Source organism: Pristiophorus japonicus, chromosome 15, assembly GCF_044704955.1.
Source record: "Pristiophorus japonicus isolate sPriJap1 chromosome 15, sPriJap1.hap1, whole genome shotgun sequence".
NCBI classification, from domain to species: domain Eukaryota; kingdom Metazoa; phylum Chordata; class Chondrichthyes; family Pristiophoridae; genus Pristiophorus; species Pristiophorus japonicus.
In genome coordinates, this window is record NC_091991.1 from 93,507,856 (window position 1) to 93,524,910 (window position 17,055).

The 17,055-nt window shown below is 49.5% G+C and overlaps 1 protein-coding gene across 3 annotated transcripts in view; it reads right to left on the minus strand.

The window, feature by feature from the left end:
* LOC139280904 (tetraspanin-33) overlaps positions 1-17,055 on the minus strand; it is a 119,940-nt gene that overhangs the window by 81,541 nt on the left and 21,344 nt on the right. Inside the window, exon 2 of one of the 3 annotated variants that reach the window (XM_070900709.1) lies at positions 13,709-14,014. The exons of 1 other annotated variant lie outside the window; for it this stretch is intronic. The gene's annotated coding sequence lies outside the window, so the exon portion shown is untranslated. Of the gene's footprint in view, positions 1-13,708; positions 14,083-17,055 lie in introns of those variants that run through there. One more of the 3 variants, XM_070900710.1, reaches the window with a different exon arrangement.

The window sequence follows — 17,055 nt, forward strand, 5'->3', positions numbered from 1 at the left end:
TTTTTTACAGGGGTCGTACAGGTCAACAACTTGTTTGAACAAAGTAGGTTTCACGCCCAATCAAAAGCCCGTTCCTGACAGTCCCCCCAAAACCAATCGCAACCCTTACGCAGGAGCACATGTAGCGGCTCCAACAACGTGCTCAAGTTCGGCAGAAAGTTCCCGAAATAGTTCAACAGTCCCAGGAATGAATGTAACTCCGATGTATTGATTTTCACAACTTTTGACCTCAACTTTAACTCCCACTTTCTCTTCAGTCAGTGTAATGTGGGATGGGTGCGTCGGTATTTCGGGGTGGGAGGGCAGGGGAGAAGAGGGATCAGATATGAACATGCTGTACTTCGCAGCATCAGTCTCAGTCTGTATCGCTCACTATTTACAGCCATTTCCCAACACAATCGGTGAGATGTTTATCTATTACCGAAAGAAGCTAACCAATTATTTAACAGGCTGTATTCGCGGCCCCTATGAGTGCATACGCGCACATAGGGGCCCTGCAAGTTCTGTGTTTAGGTATGCAAAGCGCATGCGCGTAATCCCAGAGCTTGCGATCTGTCAAGAATACTCCTGACAGATCCACTGCATCTGAAAGTAAAGGGCCTCCCACGGGTGGAGAGTTGGGCTATTTGCCCAACTTCTGCCCAGCGAATGCCCTTGTAATTCTTACGACTGATAAAAGCAGTCGTAAGACTTGCTTTTATCAGCATAAGACTTTTAAAATTCAGAAAAATACATATTTTAAAATTTAAACATTTAAAATCCTGTTAAATAAGGTAAGTTTATTTTGTATAAGGTAAGTAAAATATGTAAATTTATTTTTCAAAATATGTAATCTTTGTTTTAAATAATTAAGTTCTATTTTTATTAATTTGAAATATGTGATGTTTTTAAAATTTATTTTCAGTGTTTCTGTGTTTTTGGGGTACCTCTGTATTCCCATTCATGCTTATAGTGATTCCATATATCGTAACTCAACAATAGGTATGAATGGGGATTCTCCTACTCTGATAGGTTGAGCTGGCCCACCTGATCCCAGTGATGTGTATGAATCCCATACGCTCCTGGGATACGGGGGCCCCTACACAGGCCTTCGCGAGATGCCCAGGACCGCAAGACTCCGAACCTTCTGTGCACCAGGTACTTTCATAGAAATTTCTGAGGTCAGAGGCATCCACCCACGCGCGGGAAGCCTCCGACCGCAATTTCTGGGCCAATACTAAAATCCCACAACAACAATTTGATAACATCTGTTTTTAGTGATGTTGGTTGAGGGGTAAATATTGGCCATGGGGAGAATTCTCCTGATCTTCAAGTAGTGCCATGTGATCATTTACCTCCATACGAGAGGGTAGTTGGGGCCCTGGTTTAACATCTGATCCCAAAGGGAGCACTTTAATGGTGCAGCGCTCCCTCAGTACGGCACTGGTTTGTCAGCCTAGATTTTGTGCCCAAGTCGCTGGAGTGGGACTTGAACCCACAATCTTGACTCAAAAGCAAGGGTTACACAGACTGAGCCACAGTCGGCCCACGTGATCCCAGTGATGCACGCGAAGCCCATACACTCCTGGGATATGTGTGCCTTTACGCAGACCTTCGCGTAGATGCTCAGGACCAGAAGTCTCCGAACCTCCTAGGCCAACAGCTACTTTGGTAGAAATCTTTGTGGTTGGAGGCATCCACCAGCGCGCAGGAAGCCTTCGACCGTAAATTCTGAGCCATTATTTAGTCTTTTGGGAAAACAAACTACTGTTGGCACATTAATCACCTTTGATCTAACATTTAGCTTAGCCTCATGTAACATTTAGAAGTAACAAGCGTATGTTATTTCTATTTCGTATGCTAAATTAACATTTAATTTCCCAGCAAGTTCTCTGCCAAACTAGGTCATTTGCCTCATAAGTTAATTATAATTACCTATGTGAATATATTAAAAAAATGTGTGTTGATAAAAAAATGCGCACAATCTTGTAGTGTTTGCTGCCTATACTATATGCTCAGCTAACCTTAATTATTTACAACAGCGACTACACTTCAAAAATACTTCAATGGCTGTAAAGCGCTTTGGGATGTCCTGAGGTTGTGAAAGGTGCTATCTAAATGCATGTTTTTCTTTCTAAATAAAAGCAGAGGGACTTTGGTGTGCAGGTACACAGGTCATTAAACTGCCGTTCCAGTACATGAAGCCATAAAGAAGCTAAGCTAAATCCTTAGTTTTGTAATTACAGGCATAGAATACAAAACCAAGGAAATAATGTACAAAAGCAAAATACTGCGGATGCTGGAAGTCTGAAATAAAAACAGATAGTGTTGGAAATACTCAGCAGGTCAGGCAGGTGTGGAGAGAAAAACAGAGTTAACATTTCAGGTTGATGGCCTTTCATCAGTTGTACAAGATTTTAATTAGGCCACAGCTGGAGTATTATGTATAGCTTTCAGCACCCTATTTCTAGGAAGGATATAAAAACAATGGAACAGTAGCAGGGTAGATCCACTGGGATATTAGTCGGGTGATCAGTCACAGATATGAAGAGAAATTTGAAAGGTTGGGTTTTTTTCACTGCACTTAAGAAAATTGATATGAATGGTTATGATAAGTTACATGGTGATAGTTTATTTCATTTCGGTGATGAGAGTAACACAAAGAATTAGAGGTTAGAAAATATCCTTTCCAGTGTGGCTAGAACGTGATGAACCATTTTTGAGGTAGAGTCAGTGCAAACCTTTAAAGGGGAATTAGTTACTTGGAAAAAAAACTGGCACAGATTAAATGAGCCAAACGACCTGATTTTATGATTCTAAAAGGCAGACGGGGTTTTAGTTTAACACCTCCTCTGAAGAATGGTACCTTCAATGATGCTGCAGTCCCTCAGAACTCTGGAGGCTATCATCGCAGACAAGGAGGGTGAAATTCAACTTTGGCGGGTGATGAAAATGGACAACAGTGGATCAACCGTCTGATATACACCCTGCCTGATTTCCCTTTCCACTGAAGTCAATGTAAAGGACTTTCTTATGGCCTCATGTACTGGAACGGCCACCTTTAATGATCTGTGTACCTGCTGCTCCTCCACTCCATTTAAAACCTCACCATTTAAGGTGGACTTTTTTCCCTAATCTTACTTCCAAAATGCATTAAAACATCACTCTTAGCTCAGTGGCAGCACTCATATCTCTTAGCAGATTCAAACTTCACGACATGAGCACATAATCTAGGCTGGTACTTCATCGTTGGAGGTGCCATCTTTTAGACGAGATATTAAACTAAGCCATCATTGAACATCATTTCCCAGACCATCACTCACCTCATCTCCTCTGGAGATCTTCCCTCCACAGCCACCAACCTCATAGTTCCCCAACCCCGCACAGCCCGCTTCTGCCTCCTTCCCAAGATCCACAAACAGGACTGCCCTGGTAGACCCATCGTTTCAGCCTGTTCTTGCCCCACGGAACTTATTTCTTCCTAGCGCTACGCTATTTTTTCTCCCCTTGTCCACTCTCTTACCACCTACATTCCCGACTCCTCCGATGCCCTCTGCAATTTCCCGGCTCCAACCATCTCCTTTTCACCATGGATGTCCAATCCTCTACACTTCCATCCCCCAGCAAGATGGCCTGAGTCCCTCGAACAAAGGCCCAACCAGCCACCACCCACCTCCGCCTAGCTGAACTTGTTCTCACATTGAACAACTTCTCCTTTGACTCTACTCACTTCCTCCAAATTAAAGGTGTTGCTATGGGAACCTGCATGGGCCCAGCTATGCCTGCCTTTTCGTGGGATATGTGGAACATCCTTTGTTCCAGTCCTACTCGGGTCCCCTCCCTCACCTCTTTTTCCAGTACATTGATGACTGTATCAGTGCCGTTTCCTGCTCTCGCTCTGAACTAGAAAATTTCATTCACTTTACATCCAATTTTCACCCTTCCCTCACCTTCACATGGTCCATCTCCGACTCTTCCTTTCCTCGACTTCTCTGTCTCCATTTCTGGGGATAGTCTATTGACAAACATTCACTATACGCTCACAGACTCCCACAGCTACCTGGACCTACACTTCCTCCCAACCCGCATCCTGTAAGGACTCCATTCTATTCTCCCAGTTTCTCCGTCTCCGTCACATCTGTTCTGACGATGCCACCGTTCACACTTGTGTCTCTGACATGTCTTCCTTTTTCCTCAATCAAGGATTCCCCTCCACTGTGGTTGACATGGCCCTCAGCCATGTCCGTTCTATTTCACGCACTTCTGCTCTCACCCCTTTCCCTCTCTCCCAGAACCACGACAGGGTTCCCCCCTTGTCCTCACCTTTCACCCCACTAGCCTCCCGTTCAACGGATCATCCGCCTCCATTTCCGCCACGTCCAGCGGGATCCCACCACCAATCACATCTTCCCCTCCCCTCTCACCGTTCCGAAGGGATCACTCCCTTCATGACACCCTGGTCCACTCTTCAATCACTCCCAGCACTCCCTCCCCTTTCCATGGAACCTTCCCGTGCAAGCGCAGGAGATGCAACACCTGCCCTTTTACCTCCTCCCTTCCCACTATCCAGGGCCCCAAACACTCCTTCCAGGTGAAACAGCGATTTACTTGTACTTCTTTCAATTTAGTATACTGTATTCGCTACTCACGATGTGGTCTCCTCTACATTGGGGAGAGTAAGCGTAGACTAGGTGACCACTTTGCAGAACACCTTCGTTCAGTCCGTAAGTGTGACCCTGAGCTTCCGGTCGCCTGTCACTTTAATTCCCCGCTCCATTCCCACTCTGATTCCTCCGTCCTCGGCCTCCTACACTGTTCCAGTGAAGCTCAACGCAAGCTCGAGGAACAACACCTCATCTTTCGTTTAGCCACTTTACAGCCTTCTGGACTCAACATCGAGTTCAACAACTTCAGACCATAACCTCTGCCCATATTTACTTTCCCTTTCCGCTTTTTTTGTACCCCCTTTTTTGTTTCTCTTTCCTGTGGCAGGTGATGATTCTGCCATTCATACCCGATCGAGACTTATCTTTTGTTTCCAAACTTGTGACATGACCATCTCATTTTTGCGCATTATCCCTTTTGTCTCTTAAATCTCTCCTGCCTTCCACCCTATCACAGACCTTCCCTTTTGTTCTTTTCTCCCCCTCCCGCTTTCATTGCCCTGTACTTCCTTAACAATCTGTTACATCTCCAGAACTTTTCCAGTTCTGATGAAGGGTCACAGATCTGAAACGTTAACTCTGTTTATAGAAACATAGATATAGAAACATAGAAAATAGGTGCAGGAGTAAGCCATTCGGCCCTTCTAGCCTGCACCGCCATTCAATGAGTTCATGGCTGAACATGCAACTTCAGTACCCCATTCCTGCTTTCTCGCCATACCCCTTGATCCCCCTAGTAGTAAGGACTTCATCTAACTCCTTTTTGAATATATTTAGTGAATTGGCCTCAACAACTTTCTGTGGTAGAGAATTCCACCGGTTCACCACTCTCTGGGTGAAGAAGTTTCTCCTCATTTCGGTCCTAAATGGCTTACGCCTTATCCTTAGACTGTGACCCCTGGTTCTGGACTTCCCCAACATTGGGAACATTCTTTCTGCATCTAACCTGTCTAAACCCATCAGAATTTTAAACGTTTCTATGAGGTCCCCTCTCATTCTTCTGAACTCCAGTGAATACAAGCCCAGTTGATCCAGTCTTTCTTGATAGATCAGTCCCACCATCCTGGGAATCAGTCTGGTGAACCTTTGCTGCACTCCCTCAATAGCAAGAATATCCTTCCTCAAGTTAGGAGACCAAAACTGTTCACAATACTCCAGGTGTGGCCTCACCAAGGCCCTGTACAACTGTAGCAACACCTCCCTGCCCCTGTACTCAAATCCCCTCGCTATGAAGGCCAACATGCCATTTGCTTTCTTAACCGCCTGCTGTACCTGCATGCCAACCTTCAATGACTGATGTACCATGACACCCAGGTCTCATTGCACCTCCCCTTTTCCTAATCTGTCACCATTCAGATAATAGTCTGTCTCTCTGTTTTTACCACCAAAGTGGATAACCTCACATTTATCTATGTTATACTGCATCTGCCATACATTTGCCCACTCACCCAACCTGTCCAAGTCACTCTGCAGCCTCATAGCATCCTCCTCGCAGCTCACACTGCCACCCAACTTAGTGTCATCCGCAAATTTGGAGATACTACATTTAATCCCCTCGTCTAAATCATTAATGTACAGTGTAAACAGCTGTGGCCCCAGCACAGAACCTTGCGGTACCCCACTAGTCACTGCCTGCCATTCTGAAAAGTACCCATTTACTCCTACTCTTTGCTTCCTGTCTGACAACCAGTTCTCAATTCATGTCAGCACACTACCCCCAATCCCATGTGCTTTAACTTTGCACATTAATCTCTTGTGTGGGACCTTGTCAAAAGCCTTCTGAAAGTCCAAATATACCTCATCAACTGGTTCTCCCTTGTCCACTCTACTGGAAACATCCTCAAAAAATTCCAGAAGATTTGTCAAGCATGATTTCCCTTTCACAAATCCATGCTGACTTGGACCTATCATGTCACCTCTTTCCAAATGCGCTGCTATGACATCTTTAATAATTGATTCCATCATTTTACCCACTACTGAGGTCAGGCTGACCAGTCTGTAATTCCCTGTTTTCTCGCTCCCTCCTTTTTTAAAAAGTGGGGTTACATTGGCTACCCTCCACTCGATAGGAACTGATCCAGAGTCAATGGAATGTTGGAAAATGACTGTCAATGCATCCGCTATTTCCAAGGCCACCTCCTTAATACTCTGGGATGCAGTCCATCAGGCCCTGGGGATTTATCGGCCTTCAATCCCATCAATTTCCCCAACACAATTTCCCGACTAAAAAGGATTTCCCTCAGTTCCTCCTCCTTACTAGACTCTCTGACCCCTTTTATATCCGGAAGGTTGTTTGTGTCCTCCTTAGTGAATACCGAACCAAAGTACTTGTTCAATTGGTCTGCCATTTCTTTGTTCCCCGTTATGACTTCCCCTGATTCTGACTTCCCCTGATATCTTCACAGATGCTGCCTGACCCACTGAGATTTTCAACGTTTTCTCATTTTTATATTAAACTAAGGCCCCACTTACCCATTCCTTTAGATGTAAAAGATGACATTATTCATGGTGTCCTGGCCATTCAACTCTCAACCAGCAGTACCGGAAACAGATTAAATGGTCAATCATCTCATTGCTGTTTGCGGATCCTTGCTGCATACAAATCGGCTGCCACTTTTGCTGACAAAACAGTGACTACACTTCAAAAGTAAATTGTTGGCTGTCTAGCGCTTTGGCATGTAAAATAGGTGCTAAGTAAGTACAAGTTTTCTTTACTGCACATTTCTCTACATTGAACCACATCTGCCACCTACGTTCTTCTGCATTTTTCACAATCCTCAGCACAATTTGACATATCTCCCCCTCAAATTTGCTGTTTATAAATTTACATTTTTTGTTCCTCAATTTACAATTCCCAATCATATATATGCAAATAAGAGCAGCTGTAGAACTGACATTTGTGGAATTGTTTTCCTACAAAGTAATAATGCTTACACTTCAAAATAACTTCACTGGCTATAAAACACTGTCCTGAGGATATAAACGTGCAGTAGAAAAGCAAGTCTTTCTTTTAACACCACTAACATATCTTCTCAGTCTGATAAACCATGACCTGCACCCTCTGCTTTCTACCTTCCAGCCATCTCTCTTTCCATGTGGCCACTTTCCCTTTAATGCCATATGCCATTATCTTTACCATAAATCTCATTGGCAAATACATTTTTGAAAATCAATATGCCATATCCACTGCATTTCCTTTTTTCATTCTCTGTTATTTCTATAAAGAATTCTAAAGGTCAAAGTGTCAGATCAGGCTCAGTGGCAGCACTCTCACCACTGAGTAAGAAGGGTGTGGGTTCACGTCCCAAAACAGACATTTGAGCCCATACCAGAGGGTGACACTGAAATGCAGTACTGAGGGAGTGCTGCAATCAGAAATTTTCAACAGCAATTTCTGCTATTGACAATGTGTTGCCAATAGCAGTTTCTAACTCTAACCACTAACCTCAAACACATTCTCAGCACTAACCCCCAATCCCATGCCTTCACCCTAAAAGTGTCAATAGCACAATATAGGGTCGTTGTGGTGTTAATAGTTATTGTGATGTCCTCAGAAATGCAGGCGGACCACGTTGTCATCAGTCACTCCGAAATAGATGCTGTTTGTGGGACCTTGCTGAGTGCAAATTGGTTGCATGGTTTCCTACATTAGGGTTTAATATGTCTTCCTGTGCTGAATGGTATATACTTAAATGCAAGGAGTATAGCAAATAAGGCGGATGAGCTAAGAGCACAGTTAGATATTTGGGAGTATGACATAGTCATTACAGAAAAATGGCTGAAAGAGGGGCAGGTTTGGCAGATCAATATTCCTGACTCCAGGATTTTTAGACAAGATAGAGAGAGGGGTAAAAAGGGGGAGGGGGGGGGGTTGCGCTACTGATTAAAGAAAATATTACGGCGGTGAGGAGGGATGATATGTTAGAGGGATCATCAAATGAGGCCATATGAGTCGAATTGAAAAATAAAAAAGGGGTGATCACACTGCTGGTTGTGTATTATAAACCCCCAAACAGTAGGAGGGAGATACAGGAGCAAATATGTAGGCAAATTACTGTGAAGTCCAAAAACCATAGGTAGTAATAGTAGGGGATTTTAACTATTAAAATATTGATTGGGACAAATTTAGAGTGAAGGGTATAGAGTGTGCGGAATTTTTGAAATGCATTCAAGAGAACTTTTTTAGTCAGTATGTAGCAAGCCCAACACGAGAGGGGGCGGTCTTGGATTTAGTTTTGGGGAATGAAGCTGGGCAGTTTGAAGGGGTATTAGTGGGAGAGCACTTGGGTGCCAGTGACCATAATTCAGTCAGATTCAAGTTGGTGATGGATAAGGACAAGAATAGGCCTGGAATAAAAGTTCTGAATTGGGGTAAAGCTAATTTTGCTAAGTTAAGGAGTGATTTGGCCATGGTGGACTGGAAACAGCTACTTGTGGGTAAATCAGTGTCGGAACAGTGGGAGGCATTTAAGGAGGAGACCCGGAAGGCTCAGGCCAAACATGTGCCATTAAAGAAAAAGGCTGGGAAAATAATTCTAGAGCCCCCTGGATGTCTAGGGACTTACAGGGGAGGATTAAGAAAAAAAGGGATTCTTATGTCATATATCGACGGCTAAATACTATAGAATCTTTAGAGGAATATAGAAAGTTAAGAGGCAAAATTAAAAAGGATATTAGGAATGCTAAGAGAGAGCACGAGAAATTCTTGGCCAGTAAAATTAAGGAAAACCCTAAGATGTTCTATAAATATAATAAGAGTAAGAGGGTAACTAAAGAAAGGGTATATTAGAGACCATGAGGGTAATCTTTGTGGAGGCGGAAGATGTTGGGAAGGTTCTTAACGAATACTTTGCATCTGTTTTCACAATGGAAAGGAGCAATGCAGATACTGCTATCGAAGAGGAGTGTGATATTCTGGATGAAATAAATATAGTGAGAGAGGAAGTATTAAGGGGTTTAGCAGCTTTGAAAGTAGATAAGTCCCCAGGCCCGGATGAAATGCATCCCAGGCTGTTGAGCGAAGTAAAGGAGGAAATAGCAGAGGCCTTGACCATCATTTTCCAGTCCTCTTTGGATCTGGGCATGGTGCCGGAGGTTTGGAGGTCTGCTAATGTAGTACCCTGGTTTAAGAAGGGAGAAAGGGATAGGCCGAGTAATTACAGGCCTGTCAGCCTAACCTCAGTGGTGGGAAAATTATTGGAAAGAATCCTGAAAGGCAGGATAAATCTGCATTTGGAAAGGCAAGGATTAATTAGGGACAGTCAGATTTGTTAAAGGAAGATCGTGTTTGACTAACCTGATTGAATTTTTTGAGGAGGTAACCAAGAGGGTCAATGAGGGTAGTGCGGACAATGTAGTATATATGGACTTTAGCAAAGCTTTTGATAAGGTCCCACATGGTAGACTGGTCATGAAGGTTAAAGCCCATGGGATACACGGCAATGTGTCAAGTTGGATCCAAAATTGGCTTGGAAGTAGGAAGTAAAGGGTAATGATTGATGAATGTTTTTGTGACTGGAAGGATGTTTCCAGTGGGGTTCCGCAGGGCTCAGTACTGGGACCCTTTCTTTTTGTGGTATATATCAACGATTTAGATTTGAATATAGGGAGTATGATTAAGAAGTTTGCAGACAACACTAAAATTGGCTGTGTGATTGATAATGAAGAGGAAAGTTAGGGGCTGCAGGAGGATATCAATCTACTGGTCAGGTGGGCAGAGCAGTGGCAAATAGAATTTAATTCAGAGAAGTGTGAGGTGATGCACTTTGGGAGGGCTAATAAAGAAAGGGTTTACACGTTAAGCGGTAGGTCACTTAATAGTGTAGATGAACAAAGGGACCTTTGGAGTGCTTGTCCACAGAATTCTTTTTGGGAGAAAATTAAAACATTAAATCATTAAATTGTGTCCCTCCCGATCTGGGGGGCGCACCAAACATTTCCAAGGCCCTTTTTTTGTGTGTTTTTTTTTGTTTTTTTGTTTTTTTAAAAGTTTTTTTGGGGCACTAAAATCTTATTTTTTTTCCTCCAAGTGCCCCCTATAAAAGGGGAGGGGGACACTAAAAACACCGGCAATTAAAACAAATTAAACTTTAAAACATAAAATCAAATTATAACAAGAAGTGGTAGTGAGGTGGCTCATGCGGACCTCTCCTTGCCAATCCAGGAGCCACGTGGCCTCGTCTCCCAGAACGATGTGGATTTCTTGCAGGAAGCACACCGCATATTTCCCCTCCCGCAGGAGCGAAAAATTGTTAAATCTACGGTGTGCCTCTCTGCCGCCGTTGATGTTGCGGCTGGCTATGGTTATCTTCATGACAAAAGCATAGTGCAACCTCTACCTAACCTATTGTGGGCTAGAGGGGAGTCGTTTGTTGACCTCCACTCCTTCAGCAGCCCAGCGAGGAATCTTTTGTGCCGGCGCAGCTCAAGGCCTTGCGCCTTTGATAAGGGCCCGAACGCGGCCATGGTTTTAGCGGCGGCGCGGACGGAAGCGACGAGCAGCCCCGACTCGGACCATCTTTCCCGGGCCAGATGGGCTCGGTTGCGGCGACCCTGGCTCTGGACCAAAAAGTCCCGGAGTTCCTCTACGGGAATGAGGGGGGACTCAGCGGCGGGCACGAGGAGATCCACCGCCTCACTGGCGATGGACTCGAGATCTTCTCCCTCGTCCTCCACCGAGTCCCCGTCCCCCAGCAGCCGGCCCGTCGACCGCACGAGGCACGGTAAACGGCCCGGCCGCTCCATCCGACCCTGGCTCTGCCCCGATCCCACCCCCAGGATCGTCGGCAGAGGAGTCCCCACTGGGCTCTTTTAAAAGCGGTGCTGGGTCAGGAAGTGACAGCGGAAGGGGTTCCCCCTCTGCCCCAGGAACCGGGGAACTCGGAGAGACCTGGTTTAGGAAATTCTCCAGGTCCTCCAAGTACCCCTTCTCCAAAGTAGGGGGCGAGGGTTGGTGTACTTCTCCCTCCCCGCCGCCACCCTCCGGCCCAGCGTGTACAGATTCATATAAATTTTTAATACTGTGTATTTCTGCCGAGTCGAGCAAATCCCGGGGGAAGTTGGATATTGGCTGGGCGGGTTCAGGTTCGGCCTTTTCGGCCCCGCCCGCCTTAGTTTCCGGGATGCTCGACCCGGCGGCCTTGTATTCCTCCGCTGGCCCCACGCCCCCCACGACAGGCAGATCCTCCACGCCATCCCCGGGAGGCAGAGGCTGGGTAGCCTCGACTGCCCCTCCCTCCCCAGGGACAGATTCCTCCTGTCTACGGCGCTGGTGGGGGACGCGGGACACGCGGCGGGCACCGACTCTTCCGTGGAGGGATGTTGTTCCCCCTCCGCCTCATTGGAGCGGCGCCTCCTTTTGTTCCTGGGGGTGCGCGGAGGCAGGGAGACCTCCATGTCTGCCGAGGCCTCCCGCTCCGCCCCTCCATTTTTCTTATCTTGCCCGCGCCCGAGCCCCTCTGCGGTATTGGTCAAGGGCTCGGGCACGGGCTCAGGGCACCCCGCGCTCGCCGGTGACGGGGTTGGGCTGAGCGCGGTGGTCAAACTTTCTGGCGCACTGAGGGGACCCGCCTCGAGATGTTTTGCCTTCCTCCGCGCTCTCTTTCCGATCGGACGCTCTCCCTCCCCCCCGCCAGAGGCCGTGAAAACAAAGGCCCCCGACGATACCCGCGCACCTACGGCTCCCGGCACGCGGACGCTACTGGGGGAGGGGTGGCGTCAGCGCCAGCCTTAGCCGCCTTCGGTGGTTTGGCAGCCTTGGAGGCGGGGCAGTTCTTGCGAACGTGTCCCACCTCCCTACAGGCATGGCACCGCACGCCGTCCAACGTCCAGAAGACGCGGTAGGCAGTCCCCTCGTGCACCACATTAAAATTGCCCTCTGTTGTCTCCTCCCGCGCCAGCCGGACAAAGAGCTGGCGGCGGAAGGAGAACACATGGTGCAGGCTGTTCTCCCTGAGACCGAGCGGGATGGGGTTGATCCCTGACCTTACCTCCCCCAGTTGGTGTAGGTGAGGGAGGAGGAGCTCAGCGGGAACAAAGGGCGAGACGTTTGAAAGGATGAACCTCTGCGCGGTGGCCTCGAGAGGGTCCACCAGCAGGAACGTCCCGCCCACCGTGCGTCCCTTTTCAAGGGCCAGGGACACCGCCCGCTCCGACCCCAGGAAGAATACAGCCTTCCCAGACATCTTGGAGGCTGCAACAATGGCCGAGGGGCCGACTACCCCAGCCATCGCCCGCACGCACTCCTCAATGCTCATTGTGGGGTGAGTGTAGCTCTTGACCCCGTTTTTCTTAGTAATTAGTCTGAATGGTGGCAGGGCAGCAGGAGGCGCAGGAGATGCAGACACCGACTGCGCATAAGTCTTAGCTGGCCCTGCCACCGGCGTGGATGGAGTCGCCATCACGGGGTCCCTTTAAGGGCTACACCCACCCCAGAGTCACAGGGCTTAATGTTCTTAAATTGGCCTCGTTTGAATTTATGAGCAGAGGAGCTCTCAATGAGGCACACCTCTCCCCTAGTTGACAATTGGGGAGGGGCCTTGCTCCCTCTGCTCAGTTGTCTCAATTGTTTTTCCAATTAAGGAGGAAAGGAGCTCTCAGAGAGAGAGGGGAGAGACAGAGAGAGTGACAGAGAGAGAGAGTGTGGGGGGTGGGAAAAAGGGAAGCTGCGAGGGCAGGTCTTCCCTCACAGCGATGGGTGTGTGTTTTTCTGGGGCGCACTCCCTAGATGATGGAAAACAAAGGAAGGCACAGTCTTATGGGATGGTCTTCGGGTGGGAGGAGAAGATGTCTTCACCTGGGACAGCTGGAGCCACCCAGGCACACACTCCCAACGATGTTTAATAGGGTGATTAGTAAATCTTCAGCCAGGTAGCTCCAGCTATCCCAGGCTAGGCAATGGGGGAGGGGTGCTTCAGTGGTGTGTGGGGCCTAGCTGTAAGCAAGACCCCCACACACACTTCCACACACACACACCCGCCGCGATGTACCGGCCCTCGAGCAAGTCTTCTTTCCTCCCCCCACCGATACAACAAAGTCTTTTGGGGAATGTACCAAAACACACCCACCTGTCAAAGATTGTAGAAACGACTCTCCCTCCTTCCACACTGGATGGTGTTTTCTCAGGATGTTCTTTTCCCCCTCTCTCCAACTCTCTGTAGTAGCAATAAATGATAAATTTTCTGCTCTCCTCTTCTCCCTCTGGACGTTGAATTGTAGTAAGCCAGCCCTCTCCTCCTCTTCCTGGGCTGGTCTCAGGGTTCACTCTCGGCCTTCAAGACAGGGGCAAAAGCAGGGAGTTCCTTCTCTCACTGCAGCACAGCTCCAAATGAATAGGCCACGCCTCCAAAACTCCACCATTGGTCCACAGAACTCTTTTTGTGAGAAAATTAAAACATTAAATCATAAAATGGTACCCCCCGATCTGGGGGGCGCACCAAACATTTCCAAGGTCCCTATTTTTTTGTGTTTTTTTGGGGGGTTTTTTGTTTTTTAAAGTTTTTTTTTGGGCACTAAAATCTTATTTTTTTCTCCAAGTGCCCCTATAAAAGGGGAGGGGGACACTAAAAACACCGGCAATTAAAACAAATTAAACTTTAAAACATAAAACCAAATTAAAATTTGGTTGCCGGGCGTGACGATGCACTCCAGTCCCTCCGGTGCCCACCTCTCGCGGAAGGCCGCGAGCGTACCGGTGGACACCGCGTGCTCCATCTCCAAGGACACCCTGGCGCGGATGTACGCGCGGAAGAGAGGCAGGCAGTCAGGTTGAACGACCCCCTCGACAGCCCGCTGCCTGGACCGGCTGATGGCACCCTTGGCCGTGCCCAGGAGCAGTCCTACGAGGAGGCCCTCGGACCTACCCGCTCCCCTCCGCACAGGGTGCCCAAAGATCAGGAGTGTGGGACTGAAGTGCAGCCAGAATTTCAGGAGCAGCCCCTTTAAATAATAAAACAGGGGCTGCAACCTCGTGCATTCACTGCTCCGTGCACCACCCTCCAGGCCAAGTCCCCGATAATTACTGGGAGGACTCCCGCGTAGAGTGCCCTCCATCGGGGACCCCCGCCTCCTACGGACGGCAAGATGGTACGCCATGGCGTGTCCGGACGGCAGGTGAGGATGGCAAAGTTGAGAGTGTGCAGGAGCAGCCCGTACAGGAAACCCCTCCGCGCGGAACTGAAAGGCACGGAGGGGATTTCCTCGAGGCGGCTCAAGTTGTGAGGCGCTGGCTCCCGAGGGAGGTTCCGGGGTTTGGCGCCGATGAGGAATTCCGTCCGGACGGGGTCAGTTCGGACGGGATCTCCCCACGTGCTTGAGCCTCCTCGATGCACCTAACGGAGTCAGGGCCCAGAGCTGTTTTTAGCGACTCGATGGCATCGGCCGCGCGGCGGACGTTGGCGGAATTTAGGCACCGCGCCAGCGTGTCTGGCGCCATCCAGCCCGCTCCTCCGCCATCCAGCCGGTGGAGAGCTGCGCTTGGTGGAGACTTTGTTCCAGACCCTGGTGAGTTCCTTGTAAAAGACAGGCAGCTCCTGGAAGGCGGTCCTGATGCCCCCCAAGCTCACAAACAGGAGCTGCGTGCCGTAGTTGAGGCCGTGCTGCTGGCGGAAGAAATACGTCGCCAGAGCATGCCACCTAGGAGGGGGCTCGACGTAAAGGTATCTCTGCAGGGTCTGAAGACGGAAGTCGCGAGCTGGGTGCTGACGCACACCAACGACTGACCGCCCTCCCCAAGCCGGAGACTCAAGACCGCGGCAGAGACCCAGTGCTTCCTGTTGTTCCAGAAGAAGTCCACTAGCTTCTTCTGTATCTTGGTGACAAACGCAGGGGGAGGGGTCAAAGTGACCAGCCGGTACCACAACATGGCGGCCACCAGCTGGTTTATGACTAGCGCTCGACCCCTGTAGGACAGCACTCGGAGCAGTCCTGTCCAGCGCCCTAGGCGAGCGGCGACCTTGGCCTCCAGCTCTTGCCAGTTCGCCGGGCAGGCTTCCTCGTCGGGGCTAAGGTAGACTCCAAGATAGAGGAGATGGGTCGTGCTCCAGGCAAAAGGCCTGAGCTCCTCCGGCAGGGAGTCCGGAACATTTCTCCCAGTTGATCCTGGCGGAGGATGCGGCCGAGTAAATCTCCTGGCACTCACGCATCCTCCGCAGGTCAGCGGGATCCTCTACCGCGAGGAGCACGTCATCGGCGTAAGCCGAGAGGACGACCTCCACGCCCGGCCCTTACAGAGCCAGTCCCGTCAACCTCGTCCGCAGGAGGCGCAGGAAAGACTCCACGCAGATGGCATATAACTGGCCGGACATGGAGCATCCCTGGCGCACCCCCTCTCCCAAAGCGAAGGGGCGCCGTCAAGGACCCGTTAACCTTTATCAGACACTCCGCGGCGGCGTACAAAAGTCGGATCCGGGCGACGAAATGTGTCCCGAACCCGAAAGCGCGCAGAGTTCCGAACAGATAGTCGTGATCCACCCTGTCGAACGTCTTCTCTTGGTCGAGAGATAGGAAGGCGACCGACAGACCAGCCTCCTGGGAATGATGGATGAGGTCCCGGACCAGATGGATGTTATCGTGGATTGACCGGCCCGGGACCATGTAGGACTGGTCGGGGTGGATCATGTGGTCCAGCACGGCGCCAAGGCGAGCAGACATCGCCCTGGCGAAGATTTTATAGTCCGTGCTGAGGAGGGAGACCGGGCGCCAGTTCTTAAGGAGGCGGAGATCACCCTTCTTAGGCAGCAGGACGATGAGCTCCGCCAGGTCAGCTCCGCCAGGGTTAGCAGAGCTTCCAGATTTTCGGCGCCCTCCGGGCCGACCTTCGGCAGGTCCTCCCACAAAACTCTACGCGCTTCCTCGCTGGACAGCTCTGGAGAGAACAGAGCCCCGTAATATTCACGGGCCCTGTTGCTGACGCCCTCCGGATCCGAGACGAGAGAGCCGTCGTCGGCCAGCAGCGTCAAGAGCTGCTTACGGACACTCTGTCTTTTTTCCAGCGAGTAGAAGAAGGGGGAGCCGCGGTCCAGATCCCGCAGGAACCGGATCCGCGACCTCACGAACGCGCCTTGGGACCCGACGAGCTGCAGGTCCTTCAGCGCGGCCTTCTTCGCTTCGTACACCATCCGCAGGGCCGGGTCGTCGACGACTTGACCGAGACAGGACTCCAGTTCGAGCACCTCTTTTTCTAGGTGCCCGACCCTGGTCGCCCGCCTCTTGATCGACCCCCTCGTGTACTCTTGACAGAAGACATGGACGTCCCACCATAGCCTCAAGGAGGGGAAGCCCCCCTGCTTCCTTCTCCAGTCGGCCCAGAAAGGATGTAACGAGTCCTGGAACCGCACGTCCTCCAGCAGCCGGTTGTTAAAATGCCAGTACGCAGACCCCGTCCTCGCGCGGAGTGAAGCGAGCTCCGCCCACA